Consider the following 16,136-nt stretch of genomic DNA (forward strand, 5'->3'; position numbering starts at 1 on the left):
ATGAATGAAACTGAGCTACCAGCAAGATACTACATAATTTATTTAAACTGCTAATTTAATCTCATATATTTCACTGCTCCCCAGCGCATATAATATTTCATTTCTGCCAACAGATCCTCCTTTAATGTTACACACTGGACCTTTAACTGAAGCTTCAAAGATATCATAATTCAGTCCTAACCAGCAGTGGACTCCTTTCATGAGAAGTAGTGTAAACTGTGAGAAGTGGGTGCGCTGAGCACAGCTGAAGCTGCGTGGATGGGAGGTACTCCTGCAAGTTAAGGGGCCAGATGTGTGAGAGGAGGGGTACCAACTCATCCAGACAACGGCTACAAAATGCTTCCTGGTCAAAGAGTTTGTTAAAAAACAAACTGCACAAGTTGAAAGCTTCGACCTCCGACTGAACGCCTCTAATCTCAGCGTCGAAGGTAAGTGGACATTTTACTGGCCGCCTGCGTTGTTAATTGAAATGCGCTTTACGTCGATGAACTAAAGGTGAACTAAAGACGTGATGACGTGAGTGGGGGGGCGGGGGGGGGTAACTGCCTTTGACGGGCTCACCAGGTGCTTTCTGACGTCCCCTCTCTCGTTGTCATTTTTTCTTATAGTTGGACCGCCGGTATTCACATTAAAGCAAACCCAGTCCATTAGCTGTGGTAGACTTTGCGCAGTTATGTGCCTCAGCTGGCAGCTTACCAAATGTCTTAAAGTGAAGAGGGAAGCAAGTGCATCATGCCAACGATCCCCCTTTAACTGTGTAGTAAAATATAAAAGAAGGGTGTGAAGATTTCAGAAAAGCACTTTATAATGAAAGCACTAAACATAAGCTACTTAAGTAATGCTTTAACTGGTGCATGACTCATGGTGATTTAATGCATTAATAGATACAGGATGTATCATGAATTCCTGCTGCTTACCACTAACAAATGATCAATTCAATACGACTTTACGTGACTAGTTCACACTTAATAGATCATCAGTTAAGGGATGTTAATTCACAGTTATTTCATACATTAAGAGATCAAGTTAGCTGTGTTTCAGTTACATAAGACTTCATGTCAAACTATATTTTCTCAGCCTCTCTGAAAGCAGTAGGCTGTCATAAAAATATGAAGCTTTTTTGTATGAAACTGGCCATCAGCAACATTTACATAATAAATATAAATATAGTTACATACATTACCTGTTTACCACATAGAAATTAATGTATGAACTAATGATCTGTTCACATAAAGTCATTTATTAGTGGTGACCAACTGGAATTCCTTTTTACACCCTTAAAGCTGTGGTAGGTGACTTTTATGAAAATACCCTTTTCTCATATTGGCTGAAACTTTCACTATATCCTGACAGTAATTCATGAAACAGATCATCTCTGGAAAAATCTGGTTCCTCTGGCTCGTTCTAGTGCCTCTAATGGCATTTGCAAGGATCCACTAGGGCCCTGGACGAAAACAACCAATCAGAGTTGAGAAAGATGTAAAGACGCTTTGGGTTGGTGGCATAAAGATGGTTGATTGTTGAGTCTCATTCCCAGCGTCAGTATTTGACGACCTTGGAATGAGTCTCAACAAAAACCTTTTTGGCTCGAATTGGTTGCTTTCGTTCCGGCCTGGTGGACTGCTGCAACAAGGCAGAGGAATTATCTATCTCATGGACTATATGAATAATAATAAACTTAATTAAAGGCAGGAAAGTGAGTCACCTTCGACCATAATAGTCTCCTGTTTTGGTCTATAACCCATGCACCTCATTGAAGGCTTTAGGAATCTCTACCTGTGCACAGTTTATGAGGTATGGGGGAGGATTCACTTTTATTTTTTATAACTTCCAAACTAGACATGACCTGATTTATTTGATGGAAATATTATCAGTGTTTGGTGCGTGTACTTTTGTGGTATGGGTGGGAGGCCATGCTTGTTTTATGAGCCACAGCGGCATAAACATAAAATCTTCCTTGCAGATATTAAGTGTCTGAACCCGAGGCATTTATACAATGAGCTCTGTGGTCTGCTTGAGCAAGTGACTGTAACACATTTTATTAGCATTGAATCCTGTTACGAGCAAATTTCATTACACATTATTGAAATCCTATAGTGTTTACTGTAAGCTGCAGGAAACTTAATCAACACTGCCTCTGTCCCTATAATTAGATTCCAAGGAAGACTTTCATGCAGTACTAAAATGAATAGCAAGCTACATTTGCAGAAAGTACACTGACCTGGTTGTCAGTACCTGGAGCGCAGTACCTGATACTGCATCTGAGCTATTTCTCTATCCTTATCGTGGAATGCTCTTTGGCAAATGGCAGATGACAACTTACTGAAAAATCCAGATTGATAACGTCTGTGTAAATATGCATGAGGGAGGATAAAGGATAACTTCAGTTGGAGAGACATGTATTGTTCTTACAACATAGGTCTGAGACGGAAATGGCATCTTGCAGTGCATTTTTGTTCACACTTTGTGCGTTACAACATGCCAGAATGGTCCTTTGTTTCAGAGACATTAGGGACTGAGAGAGGTCGTCCAGTCTGGACTGAGGCCGACTCTGATTCCATGGGAGAACGACTGCTTGTTTGTTAGAGCCAGAGAGCTCTCACGTGATGAAAGGAAACTCCAGTTTGCTTATCAATGAGTAGAAGTGTAAGTGCTCTAAACAAGGCTGTGTTTGATTTACCTCCTCTTATCTTGTTGTGGTTATGAATTGATTATGCCAGATGTGGCATGCAGTTTGAGGCTTTGTACGGAGCCATAAATGGTTGATATCTCAGAGCATATTTTCCTCCAATCCAGCCGTACCAGGAGGTCAGCCTAGGAAAACAGGGCTCAGAGGTTTCTGGATCTGTTGAAAACCAGTGTCTGACACTGCATCCCACCATCTCTGGTTATATTCACGCATTACCCTGTCAAGATTCAAGAGTGTCACTATGTGTGTGTGTGTGTGTGTGTGTGTGTGTGTGTCTGTGAGCGCTCATGCTCGGCTGACTGCCTCATTAATTTACATTGCGAGTGTGTACGTATGGGAGAGAGACATGTTTTATTGTTTGTTTTTTGTGTTTATGAGGCTTCATAAAGTTAGCTCATTGCATCCTATTGGTTTTAGCTGAAGTCTCTCTGTCTTTTTCTGGGGTTATGCCCTGTACTATAAGCACAGAGTATCAAGCCACGCCATTCACTGCCTCACCTAATCCCAGTCTGCACGAGACAGCCTGCCAACAAAGTCACAAGAGGACAAGAGGCAGAAAAGTCGTATTCTGTCTTTAAACATTTTCCTGGCTAGACAGCCTGGATAAATGACAGCGGCATGGAGAGAGATAATGAGTTTTCACATTCAGAGAAAGCCAAGACATGGAGAGATTGGAGTGATTCAGCATGTATGACTCAAGCAAAGTGTTAGAAGAAGATAAAGAGCTGGATCTTTGGATGAAAAGATGGATTAAAACAGATTTCATTGGGGTGAAAGAGTTACACAAGGAGATAATGAAGAGGAGGATAAACAGCGAAAGATCTACGACATAATTTCAGTTAGGCTAAATTGTAATCAAAGGCCCACCAACCATCACAAAACTTACATGTATACTAGTTATGACAGGTGTTTACTCAACAGTAGACAGATGTTTAGCACAGACATACTTTCATAACAGCAAATCAACCATTACAATTCTCTGCTAGGTAGGTTGTCATTGTCAGCCAATTAACTTTTCAAATACAAGTTGTAAAGTAATTTATACATCAGTTGAGGGCAACTTAATTCCCATTGGTTTATCATAGACACAATCAATCTTTACAGATATATTTGGTGCAGCTCAGGCTCTTTTTCTTTAATAAGCCAATTGTTTCTTATCACATGTGATAGTATCGAATGGAAAGTGAGAGGAGTGATGGGAGGGAGAGTGAGAGTGACAGATAAAGATAATGAATTTGAAAGGGCTCACAAGAAGGAGGCCTGGTTATAGTTTCCATATATTGCATTGGCTCGATACAATGTGGAAATGATGTTTGAAAAAGTGGCGTCATACTTTATATTATAGGGAGCATGATTTTACCTTTCACAACGGCAGATGTTCAGTAACATTACTGGCTCTTGTGTTGCACGGTGCAGTGTGTGAGTATATATTTTTTGGTATATTTCTTACTTTTAAAACGTTTTTATTTCAGAGAGTGACATCAGAACTTCCAGGTTCTAATCCAGAAGTAACAAAAATATACAGCCCTAGGACATAAGCTGTTCAAAAGGCCTTTTCCATGGTGGACACTGAATTGTCAGAAAAGGAAAAGCACAGGTGAAACAAATTTCCTTAACGACGTCCCAGTAAGTCATGACAGTGAGCCAAAAGGCACCACCAGGGCCTTTGAAATAGCTCACATAAATGGAATGCAGTTGTTTTTAATGTTACCAATTACACCTGTACTTTCCTGCTATAATGTGCCAAAGTGTCTGCTGTGAAAAAGGTCTGTAGTATGTCAAGCAACAAAAGACAACACATTGATCTACTGAAAGCTCTTCCAAAAGCACCATTAGAGGAATAGTATTATAGAACAAACTGCTATAGTGTTTTGGCTTTTACAAAATCAGCCACAACCTATTCCTTGGATTTTCTGTTAATGAAGGTTTTGGTCAGCCTTGCTGTGGTGACTCCCATTTCTCATAGCTAATTACTATGTTCTTCTTCTTCTTCTTCTTCTTCTTCTTCTTCTTCTTCTTCTTCTTCTTCTTCTTCTTCTTCTTCTATCTGTTTAAAATAAGTCACTTCTCCACACCCAAGCAATTTCTCCTGGCAAAGACCCACAGACAGTACTTGACATGTGTTTATATGTAGCTTATATGTTGCTATCAGTTGATGTTATGTGGCAGAATGGAGATTTATTCATATGATGTTGTTTAAGATAATTACTTTCAAACTTGTAGTCAGTCACAAGAGTGGGTTTGTTTGACCTGAAGGTAATGGCCAACATATACTGTTTGTTTCTCAGCACCTTCATGGCCCTGCTGCAGCCCGTCACATCATGTCACTCCCTCTGCTTTCCTTAATAACCTCCAGAAAGTGTTTTGCAAAACCAAAGAGAAAACTAGAAGCAGATTCTCAATAAATCTTTCACACTAAAAGAAATCCGAGTTATGCACTCTTTTAGCTTAAAAAACAGGAAACACAGGGAGGAGGATGTGATGCGAACCACCCAGCTTCAGGTCTAATCAGGGTCCAGTGCTGTAAAAGGGTCAGTGCTTCAGGGTTATGCCTTAGTTATCATGCAAATAAAGAAAGGGGAGTGGAGGAGGACAGTGGAGAAATGGCAGGGGGCTTCATTGCCTTCCAGCTCTGACAATTATCTTTGCAATCAGTGCCGAACAAGAACCTTTTCATTTCGAGGATCCGCCCTGCCTGCACCACTCAGCTCAACCCTACTCAGCTCAGGAAAATGAGGTGAATGTTGTTGTACCCAGCTGTGTCTTGGCTCAGCAATAGTTTAGTGCAATTACGGAGTTGAGAGACAAGATCAGGAAACACCCAAAGGCCGTGTTGTCACTGCTGAGTAACATGATGAAGTGAGTGTGGCTGGCAGTGGCCCTCAGAAGGCCTAAGAAGAAATCAGACGTACACTTGAAGGATTAGCAAAACCTCTGCAGTGAACTCACAAAACCCAACACAATATCAACATCAGCCAGTTTGTTGTAAGGGCAAATTGCAACAGAGCATCAGTGGGATAGTTTTATAAGGTCCAGCAGAAACACAGTGCATATGGACCACAGACTGTTACATTTGAATTGGATTGTACACTAAAGCTAAACTAAAGAGAAAAATGTCGATTATTATTGTGGTAATTTGTGACTGAAGTGTTCAAGCTCTGCAGTAAATGGTTTAAGTGATACCATAGGTGGTGTTAAGTGTGTGTGTGTGTGTGTGTGTGTGTGTGTGTGTGTGTGTGTGTGTGTGTGTGTGTGTGTGTGTGTGTGTGTGTGTTTGTGTGTGTTTGTGTGTGTGGGAGACTCAAGAGAGCACATTCATTTTTGAGACTAATTCACCACCATCTGGTTCAGCTCTACTTGATCACATGATCAGTGGGTAAGGGGGTTTGGTTACAATACAAACACACACACACACACACACACACACACACACACACACACACAAACACACGCACACACAAACACACGCACACACACACATTCTTAAAGGTCACATGAAAGATTTCCTGTTTTTGTGTATGTTATTTTCTAACCAAGTTTGAGAGCGAGCCAAACATGTTTCATTGTTTATATTGTTTGGTAGAAATATTGGTTAAAGCACTTTCTCCTCTCTTGACTTGACAAACCTCTAAAATATCCCCTCCATAAATTTTTCACTAGCATTCTTGTTTTCACTTATTTGTGGGATGTCGTTAACCTGCAAAACTGATTTAAAATGAACTGAATCAAATAAAGAAAGATGTATTCTAAATCATGTTTATTTATACAACAATATTTCTACTAACACTGGAGAATCTTAAGTCATATTACATTTCTTATTACATTCTCAATTGAACCTCATATGTCACACCAATATCTTCATTAACCCATATTTCCAACTGTGGTACCACATAGAGCATGGTCTGTCTCTCATCACTTATCCTGTCTTCTTCTTCTCTATTTCCCAACAGTACTGAACATGCAGGCACAAAAGCATCAGTGATTAACAACCTGCCATTTCAGTAATGATGGATATATCCTGAGGTGAAATCAGAAGGTGGACAATAATTCATTCAGATTGTAATTGCTTAACTCATTTCTAAAAATTTGGTCCCAAAGCAGTTATCGATGTTGTGTAAGTATCAATTGCTGTCGAAGAGATGATAACAAATGTGTGCAGGAGTTGAATGAGGAGAGAAGATTACTGAGATGGCTCATCTTTGTCTTTTGGCTTAGAAACATTCCTAGTTTATGATGCAGATAGTGCTACCTGAGGATATATTGACAGAAACATGACATTGGATTCCTGAGAATGTGCATTTATGCATTATCCTGTGTGTGTGTGTGTGTGTGTGTGTGTGTGTGTGTGTGTGTGTGTGTGTGTGTGTGTGTGTGTGTGTCTCCATATTTCTTATCTGTGTCATTTTACATCATTTGTTTCTTTAATGAAAGTATGGCATTTCTGGGGGGAAAAGAAAAAGACAAAGGCCCTTGTTCCTGAGGCAGATGGTCATCGGAGCGGGACTGTTTATTTGAACTGATGGGTGTTTTATTAACTTTACAAAGTTAACACCTCGCACACTTGACATTCTTAGTAGGCTAATTGATTTCTGAAGTAACAGTACTGCCTGGATAGCGAAGAAAAGTGTATGTATACTGTATCAACCTTATTATTATTATATACAGAAAATATACCAAAAACATAATAGACCAGTTTTGACCTCAATGTGTTTGTCAGGGCAGTCAAACACAGGTGAGGCAATATACAGACTCATGTGGATAACCTTTATAATGAAAATCAATTATATACATGTATAATGCAAAAGCACACACAGAGATTCCTTTACCACTAGATAAACCAACTATGTTCAACATATTAAACATATTGTACAAACCATAGATATAAGATCATGAATGTTTCCACTCTTTGAATTGTTTTCCAGGAGCCCCCACAGGTGTGGTGTAGACATTGCTGTAGCCTACAGCTAAGGACACACTTGTGTGCACATACCTAATAGCTAAAGTTCTTGTAAGAAGGCTAAAGAAAACCTGTTATTGCACATCATGTAGTTAATAGGGATCAACAGAAAGAATTTATTGATCTAAAAACAGAAGCACCGACGGTATTTCATAAATTGTTTCAAGATATGTTTTTACCTGTACTAGTACTGTTGAGATTAGAGGCTATTTAAAATCTGAAATTCTCTCCTAGGGAAGGCATTTTCCTCAGAATAGTGTACTGTACTTTACTACACTGTCCTTTGGTCAGTACTGTGCCCTGTTTATGAGCTTGTCCTCCATTCTGTTATGGTTGGTCGAGATTATTGTAAGCCAAGGCCCTATTTCTTGTTTATTTGATGTCTGTCATGTTTTTTTTAATTATTTCTGAGGCAGTAAGTTAATGTTGTATTGACAAACTCATTCTGGATATTCCATCATGCTTATTTATTACCTTGTTTGATTTACATGTCTAGCGAGGAGGAAAAACTACCTTGCAGTTGAAACTAAGATAAGCTAAGATATGTTCAATTTTTTATTTCTTTTCTGTGCACCACTACCTTTTCTAAAGACAGATCATTTCAGACCAGTTAACAACAAGATGCTCTCCTTCTCCCTCAACAATAGCCTCAATAGACAACCATGCATTGCAATCACAAAATATGTTTTATTTCTCAAATAACTCACTCTCTTACTGTTACCGTGCTATTCCCATTGCTATACTAACTAACTGAAATAGATGAAGATAAAGGAAAGTGGATGTTGGATAACAATTCATTACATTTTCCAAATACACATTCAATATATCACTAGCAAAGTATTCTAGGATGAAAATTGCCTTGAAACTGTGCAAATATATGCCTGGGTTCTTGGCCAGAAGGATCATTTTTCATACTGATGAATTGATTATCTGAATACAACCACATCTGTGTATTCTGATGCACATTCATATCTGTTTTTAACAATGTGGGTTTATGGATTTCTGATTTTCATTTCAATTTTATGGTTTATTATTCAAAGTAGACACATGGCTTGAATGTACATGCAAAATACAGACATCTTATTGATTTAATTCTTGAATGAATCGATTACAGTAACTGACATTGATGTCAGATTGGTCTGACAACTGTAACAGGGCTTTAAAACTTGAGAGACATTTTGTACCTCTAGGTGTGTGTACTGGTTGCATTGTTTTTAATCTCAATCCACTATCAAATCTGCAAGTCCCCTGTCAATATCATATCAGTCTATGTAGGTTTTAAAGAATAGTTCAGTATTTTGTGATGCAAAATGTTATGCTTATTTACTTTCTTGCCAAGAGTTAGATGAGAAGACTGATACCACTCTCCTGTCTGTACACCCAAAAAACAAATAGTAAAAATGTAAAGTTTGCGGATTTACTTTTAGTTTCTAGTCTTTATGCTAAGCTAAGCTAACCACAGACCGCAGTGTTCTATTCAGTAAATATTTCCCAAAATATAACATTTTGTTAAAATTTTAAGCAACAAAATTGATAAATGTATTCAGTTTATCCAAACTTTATCACTATTTATGTAGCTGTCTGAATGTTTGGTGCAATGCTCTTCTGCTAATAAAGAAAGAATGCGAAGATAAAGATTCATTCTGAAGAGTATGCCAGACATGAGAGTGGGCCTGTTGGCCTTGTTCACATTATGTGTGATTTAACTGAGAGGTAATACAAAGCTCAAGTAATACAAATATTTAGCTTCTGGAAAAATACACATTTAATATTTAGGCATCTTATTCATTTATTCCTATTTAACCTCTTTCAAATGCTTTATAGTATCTATATATGCTAGGAAGATTGCTTATTTGTAGTGTTAAGATTTTTCTTTGTGAACAGTAGTTTTGGCAAATACTCATAATGGAGTATCACATCAATGTATTATGATAAGATATATGATCCAGGTCATTACTGACCACGGCCTCTACTCTGAGACATACACCCAGACCTATGAAGTCACTGCTTATGCTGAGTGAATGTATTTTGATTAGACATCAGATCTAGGTCATTACTGATCCATCTCTCTATTAGTTCTATATATCATTTAATCTCTCTCTGCTGTGATTGCTTCCACATGTCTGGCCCCAAGCTTCTCAAGCCCACACAGGGCTGTAGTATCTATAATGGACTTAGACAGTCATGGAGTCCCCCTTGATGCATCGGCAGAGGGGACACAGAAGCCTGCCGATGAAGCGGTGGGTAGGTGGGTGGTGGGATAGTATGAGGGTTGTTAGGGAGGATAGAGGGGCATGCAGGGCAGACTCTGGAAAATAACGGGATTTGGGCAGACACATCCTTGGGCTTGCTTGGTACTGATGAAAGAAATTTGGATCATGGGGATGCACAGAACAGATGCTTCTAGGGAGATCACCACATGTATATGTAAACATCTACTACATACACACGAGGTATTGTAAGTATGTGTGTTTCCATTTAACACTGTATATATTTGTGTCAGGCCTCAGGGAAAGGTGGATTACCCAGCGATTAGGGTGTGTTTGATGGCAATATGTTGCTCGAATCAATTCAGGGTTCGGTGTATGGTTGGGGTTAGCCCTTCACCTGATTGTTCTTAAAGACAGGATATGTTTCATACATCCATAACAAGCACGTGGAGCTTTGGTTGTAAGGGGTACCCCAGGTGGAGTGTACATCTGCCCAAATGATCTATGTCGGAAAAGCGCAGGAGAAATGGGGAAAACAGCTGCGGGCATTCATGGACACACAAAAACAGTCTCACCACCAATTTTTCCACTGAAAACGTCTTGCAGTATGATGAAATGATAGATGAACTGTTTGGCAATTTATCTGGCCCGTCTTTCTGGCTAGCTGTCCTGGTGGTGGTGGGAAGCCAGAGGCGTCAGTGGTGAAGGAGACCCCAAACTTCAGCGGAGGCCTACACGGAAGATCAATTTCAATTGCCATATTTTGATTTGTGGCATCCTTTTTTGGATTGGGGAGTTTTGTTTTTTTCAAAAATTGTTGCTGACTGCTTCGAGTCCGGCCCTTGAGACAGTTGGACATTATCTTTTTGTTCATCATTTATACATACTTTTACATAATTCTCTGTGGGTTGATGGTAAGTGTGAGAGAGGTGCAAAGACCTGTTGCATACCCAAGTCATAATTCACAATCAATGCTTTTCTTTGTTGTAATAATTTTTTCTCTCATAATTCAGAACATTTGTTGGTGCAGCTTTCTTTGTTTTGCCTGTTACTGTTTTGTTAGGTTACATAGTTAACCCTGAGAATATCATATATATTTTTGATTGCAATCCTGAAGAACTCGCTCAGAGAACTTTCCGCTCAGTGAACAGCTCCATTCTCAGATAACAATGCACAGCAATTATGGAGCCAGCTGAGACAAGCGTGTGAACGCCGTCACCCAAACGGACTGAAGCAGACTAAAGATATTTGGTTACTTGGGTGTAAAAAAACAAAAGTTTGAGGACTATATCTTTCAGCCTTCACAGGCCATGGTAACCTGAGAATAATATTCACAATGATTTGATAAGAACCAAGTGTTACAGAGGATTTGGCTACGGTCTCTTTGGCTTGTGTCACTATTCTGCACTGGCACGGTGCTACAGAGCAGCAGTGCATCCTTGTGTGCAGCCAGTGTTTGTGCTGAACCCAATCTATTCTGTCAGTTCCAGAGATACATCCCTATGTTTGGTCAGGAAAAGTTACATTGTGCAGTACATGGACCCTGAAAAAGGAGGCCCGTGGGCCTTTGAAAATAACAGCTTTCCACTACTACACACTTAGTAAAGCCAATGCACCTCGATTCAAACCATGTGTATGAAACAAGATAATGCTTTTTCAGAACACAGTCTATAAAGAATAGTGTTTGTACTGTGGCATGTGCAGTTGTCTTGTCATTATGAATTTAGATTTAATCAGTGTAGCTAGAGGGTCTGACTGGAAAGCTCTCATTTTGTGGAGGGGGACCCATTTGCCTCTATGAATATTTAGATGGCAAGCCCACAGTGGTTATAAACAAACAGCGCCTGATGTTTCAATGCACAAACATGTTGTGGGCCATCAGATAAAGATCATACATGACTGTGTGTTTACAAAGCCCACTACACTTTAGAAGTAATTAACCATTCACCTTTGACACTTTCCATCCGCCATACAGTGAAACTCTTATCAGTCAGATAGTCCTAAGCAACAAGGCTGTAAGATCTTTGTTGTGTCGTCATTTCCGCCTGTTAGTGATCTACTTTATGTGTCTCATGTGTCTCTCAGACTAATTATTTCTGGCTATTGGCACAGAGAAGCATGTTTTTACCCTAACCCTTGTTTGTCAGCTTTCATTCACCCCCGTCCTCTTTTAGAGCTAGATACACGCTGCGGCTTTTCCTGTGTACATATTGCATAGCTTGTATAAGTGTCTCAACTACTGTACTGTAATTACCCACAATGCCTTCCATATGTGGTTTGTTGTATTCTACAGCCGTAGCTTTCTCCTCAAGATTGTCAGAGACCTTGAGAAACTGAGATGTCCTAGAGTCCCCTTGTAAACATGAACATCATGTTGACTGAATAGTGTCCCCATCTCTATGCAGAGTCTTTGCAGTCAGTCCACAGAGGGGATCCCTCTCATAGAAAAGTACCACATATCAGAAAAGTGCAAGCAGATGATATTCTTTCGGAAAAAGTGATATGTGTACAGTTCCCAGTTGGTGTTAGGGTCTGTGCAGACATACTAGTACTGGCCTTAACTTTTTAACCTTAAATTTGATTTGCTTTATGACCAAAACAAGATGCAGCTCAATATCAGGCTGCATTTTGAGCCACTGTTTAATCCCCAGTCCCCAGTGAGAAAAAGAGCATATTAATTCCAACTCCACAAGCCACATACCTTTGTCATTCGAATAAGATTCAGAAATACGATTGAAAATCCTTCATAGTTTGAGTTTAGATATGCTTCTTGTTTATGGCTCTTATTTTCTTTTCAAACTCAAGCAGAGATAAATCACAGATTGTCACTATCCAGCTGGGATGAGTTCAGTTGGAATTGAGATGGGGTGCCTAGCTGATCTGTAATATGAGTCACTGTCAGCATTTCCACTAATACATCACTCTTTGCTGGAGGCTATGAGGACGGCATACTTTTTGTGTTCCTCAACCCATGGCCGATTCAATGGAGTTTGCATGCTCTCACAAGTAACGCCGTGTCTACACAGGAGGCACAGCGTGAGCAGCACATAAGCAGAGCAGCAGAAACTTCAGTGCTCTGTGTGTGTTAAGCCTGTACAGCTGGAGCGATATTACCATCTATGCTTTCCTTGCAAGTCTCCAAATCTCAGAATCCTGCTGTTTTTTATTTAATAGAACTGACTTTTACTAAATATTTTGCAGTTTTAGTGAGCTGTAAAACACTGGCATCTGTTATCATATTGCTTTTTATTGCTCTACTGAATATGTTATTGTCTTGAAGTAAATGCGTGAATAAATGAAAACAGTGTTTGGAGCCCTTCTTGAGAACACATGTCCCTCCCCCAATTGATAGCAAGTACAGATACAGTTGAAGCCACTGTGTTTTCATTGGCTCCTCTTGTGGGAGCTCATTGATTGACACAGAGTGGTTGCCATCTCATTCATCATTCCAAAACATTTCGATCTTTGGCTTTTGTATCGATTAGCTGTTTCTGTGAATCCTGCATGTCCACACATGAGCCTTTTATGATTCCAGTGTTTGGTATACTGTTTCTTACCACTGCAAGAGTTGGGCCGGGCTGTTCTGTTGTCAGTTTCCTGATTGATTAGTGTTTTGCATTGTTGCATTGTTTATCTCGCCAGAGATATTGAGGCTTTTTATTTGACTTTTGAAGTGTTTCCAAGAGGCACTTGCACTGAAGCAATCACTGTTTCATGGTCAGCTTTTTCATGGAGTGGGAAGGGACATTGGGATTGGGGAACTTGCTTTGTTGGGATCTTTTAATTGATTATTTATTGGTAATTTCCTTGGTGCTCTCCAGTTGTGTGTGTTTGTCTTTCATCCAGATGTTTATGTATGTCTCTTTTTTTTTACATATTAAACTCATTGAGTGCTTTAGTGAGCCAGTGGTGTGTAATTCTTTCATTGAGTGTATAACAAATGAGTCTTTTTTCTACTCTTGTCACTGATAGGAGAGTGTGACCAAGCAGCAGAGAGCAGCTGCAGAAAGAGGTAGGCTACAACTCATACAGAAACGCAAACAGTAAGTGCAGTGCAATTATTTAACTAAATATTATTTTGCATTGCATGCTTACTATCCTTAGTTCTGTATGTATGTTTATGCTTTATGCATGCATCTCCACTGTATGGTAAGAAATAAGAAGTTAACTAACATATCCACTTAGATCATATTTTTCTGACGATACTGTTAACCAGCAAGGTTAGCCAGACAGCTGAACATTATCTGGCACCGGCTGCTGCGCAACACCAACCAACAAAGTAACATACAAACAGCCAGCCAGATCAGCCCCATGAGTCTGGATGAAGCTAGCTGACAGTATTTAGCTAGCAGTTCATTTCACAAGCTTTAAGTAATGACTTTGTACTTTGTGCTGGATTCGTTGGACTTGTGTCCTGGTGGGGTGCTGGTCGTTTTTAGATGTTAGTGGACTCCATTTATAAGTTAATGATAGCTTCTATTGCACAATGTCAACATTGTTGGGAAGCGGCGAGAGAATGCACATGGAAGAAATGCGGAAAGTTGGCAAAACAATGTTCACAAAGAATGACTAAGAAGAACAGTAACACTGACTTGAGGCCATGTGTCCTGATAGGTCAGCTAGTAGAACTGATGCTCCATCTTCGAAGGCTGAGTCCTTGCTGCAGCAGCCATTGGTTCATCTCCAACCTGTGGCCCTTTGATGTCATCCCCTCTGTCTCTCCACCATTTTCTTGTCAATCTTCAGCAGTCACTGTCAATTAAAGGCAATAGGGCGTTAGACTAGACTTGAAACTTTATGTCTCAACATGTGCACAGGAAGCATTTCAAATGCAAAATGTATTAGTTTGAGGTTAAAAAGAGGACAGGATAATACCTTTCTGACCATGGTTTATTTCCAAATCATATGTAAAGAGCTGAGGAAAGAGGACATGTCTTGAGAGTCCTCAGAGTAAGCAGAGCATATAAGATTTATTGGGTAGAAGCTTACTAGAGTCCTCTTGGAAAGATGAATTTCCAGCCTGTGAATGGGAACATAATGTATCTCACAGAGCTTTCTTTTTCTCCAGATTTGACCATTCCATGGGAATACTGTCAAAGCACTATTGTGAATCTTGATCTGGAAGTAATGCAAGCGTACTCCATTCTTACTCTGCCATTGGGCTCAGTGTAAGTGACTAGCAAATTTGTGTTGCTCAGAATGTGCCACAGGGATTTTTTTGTGAAGCTCGCGTTGGCTTTTACCAGCAGGCAGTTTCTCACACTGTCAACACAGCCCCACTGCTCTCTTGAGTGCTCTTTAGTGGTGGTCTGTGATTCCAGGCACAGCCACTAGGGAGCACTGATATAGTAGTGATGATGAAATTGTTTAGATAAATACACTGATGATTCACTTACAGGTAATATAATCTGCTTTTAGCTTCTATATGTGTTTTAAAAACAGACACATTGATGCTGTATTGCTCTGCTTAGCAAGTATTTGGAAACAATCATTTACATGCTGTCATGGGTAACTGATCTCTTGTTGAACTTCACCCTTGAATCCGATTTTATGATTAGCCCTCAAAGAGCTGTTTGTATGCTAATCAATCTGAATCTCTAAATTGTTACCAGGTAGGATGTGCCCCTCTATCTGCAAAAAAACAGATAGGCTGCAGATTGCAGGTAAATACATAATTGATGAAATTAACGTGGAGGAAATCCGCAGAATATGAACACCAGATTTCAGATCAGTTTCAGGATCTACTTCCTTCAGGCCTCAAGGTCTGTCTCACACAGTTTGCAGAACACAGTATTAACAACAGTGCCCAGCTGCATATAAAGCATTTGAAGGAAATATTTCCCTCACTAGTTATCAAGATTTTGAAAAAATTAGTTTTTGTCCTCAGGAAATATACTTAAATTAAGTTTTTTCCCGAAATGAAGTTTGATGCAGTTTGGAATGCCTCAACGTTTGTTATACATTGGACAGATGTCCTTAACTATAAAATAAGGGAAATCACCTTCAATGGTGTGTTATATCAGGCTAAACAGAGCTTTTTTTTTTAAATTAATGAACAAAAGGAAATTAAGTTTTGAGATAAGAGAAATCCTACAGATACTTTAACTCTTCCATTATTTGGTTATTTTGACCATACTTTCAGTTCATATTTACATTGCAAAATATATGTTTTCCTTTGGCATATCATCTAATATACAAGTTTATCCTCCTCATAAAAATCTGAGAAAAATGAGGCGAAACCTGGCTATTTGTTCTGTGATTTCCACCAGATATATTTGAT

General features: G+C 39.4%; 1 protein-coding gene across 1 annotated transcript in view; it reads left to right on the forward strand.

Moving 5' to 3' along the window:
• Positions 1–223: 223 nt before the first annotated feature.
• The window catches only part of LOC127353510 (zinc finger protein 469), a 184,827-nt gene continuing 168,914 nt past the window's right edge, over positions 224–16,136 (forward strand). The window contains exons 1-2 of the mRNA XM_051382764.1: positions 224–428; positions 13,829–13,868. The gene's annotated coding sequence lies outside the window, so the exon portion shown is untranslated. The remainder of the gene's footprint in view (positions 429–13,828; positions 13,869–16,136) is intronic.

This window comes from Dicentrarchus labrax, unplaced genomic scaffold (assembly GCF_905237075.1).
Source record: "Dicentrarchus labrax unplaced genomic scaffold, dlabrax2021, whole genome shotgun sequence".
NCBI lineage: Eukaryota > Metazoa > Chordata > Actinopteri > Moronidae > Dicentrarchus > Dicentrarchus labrax.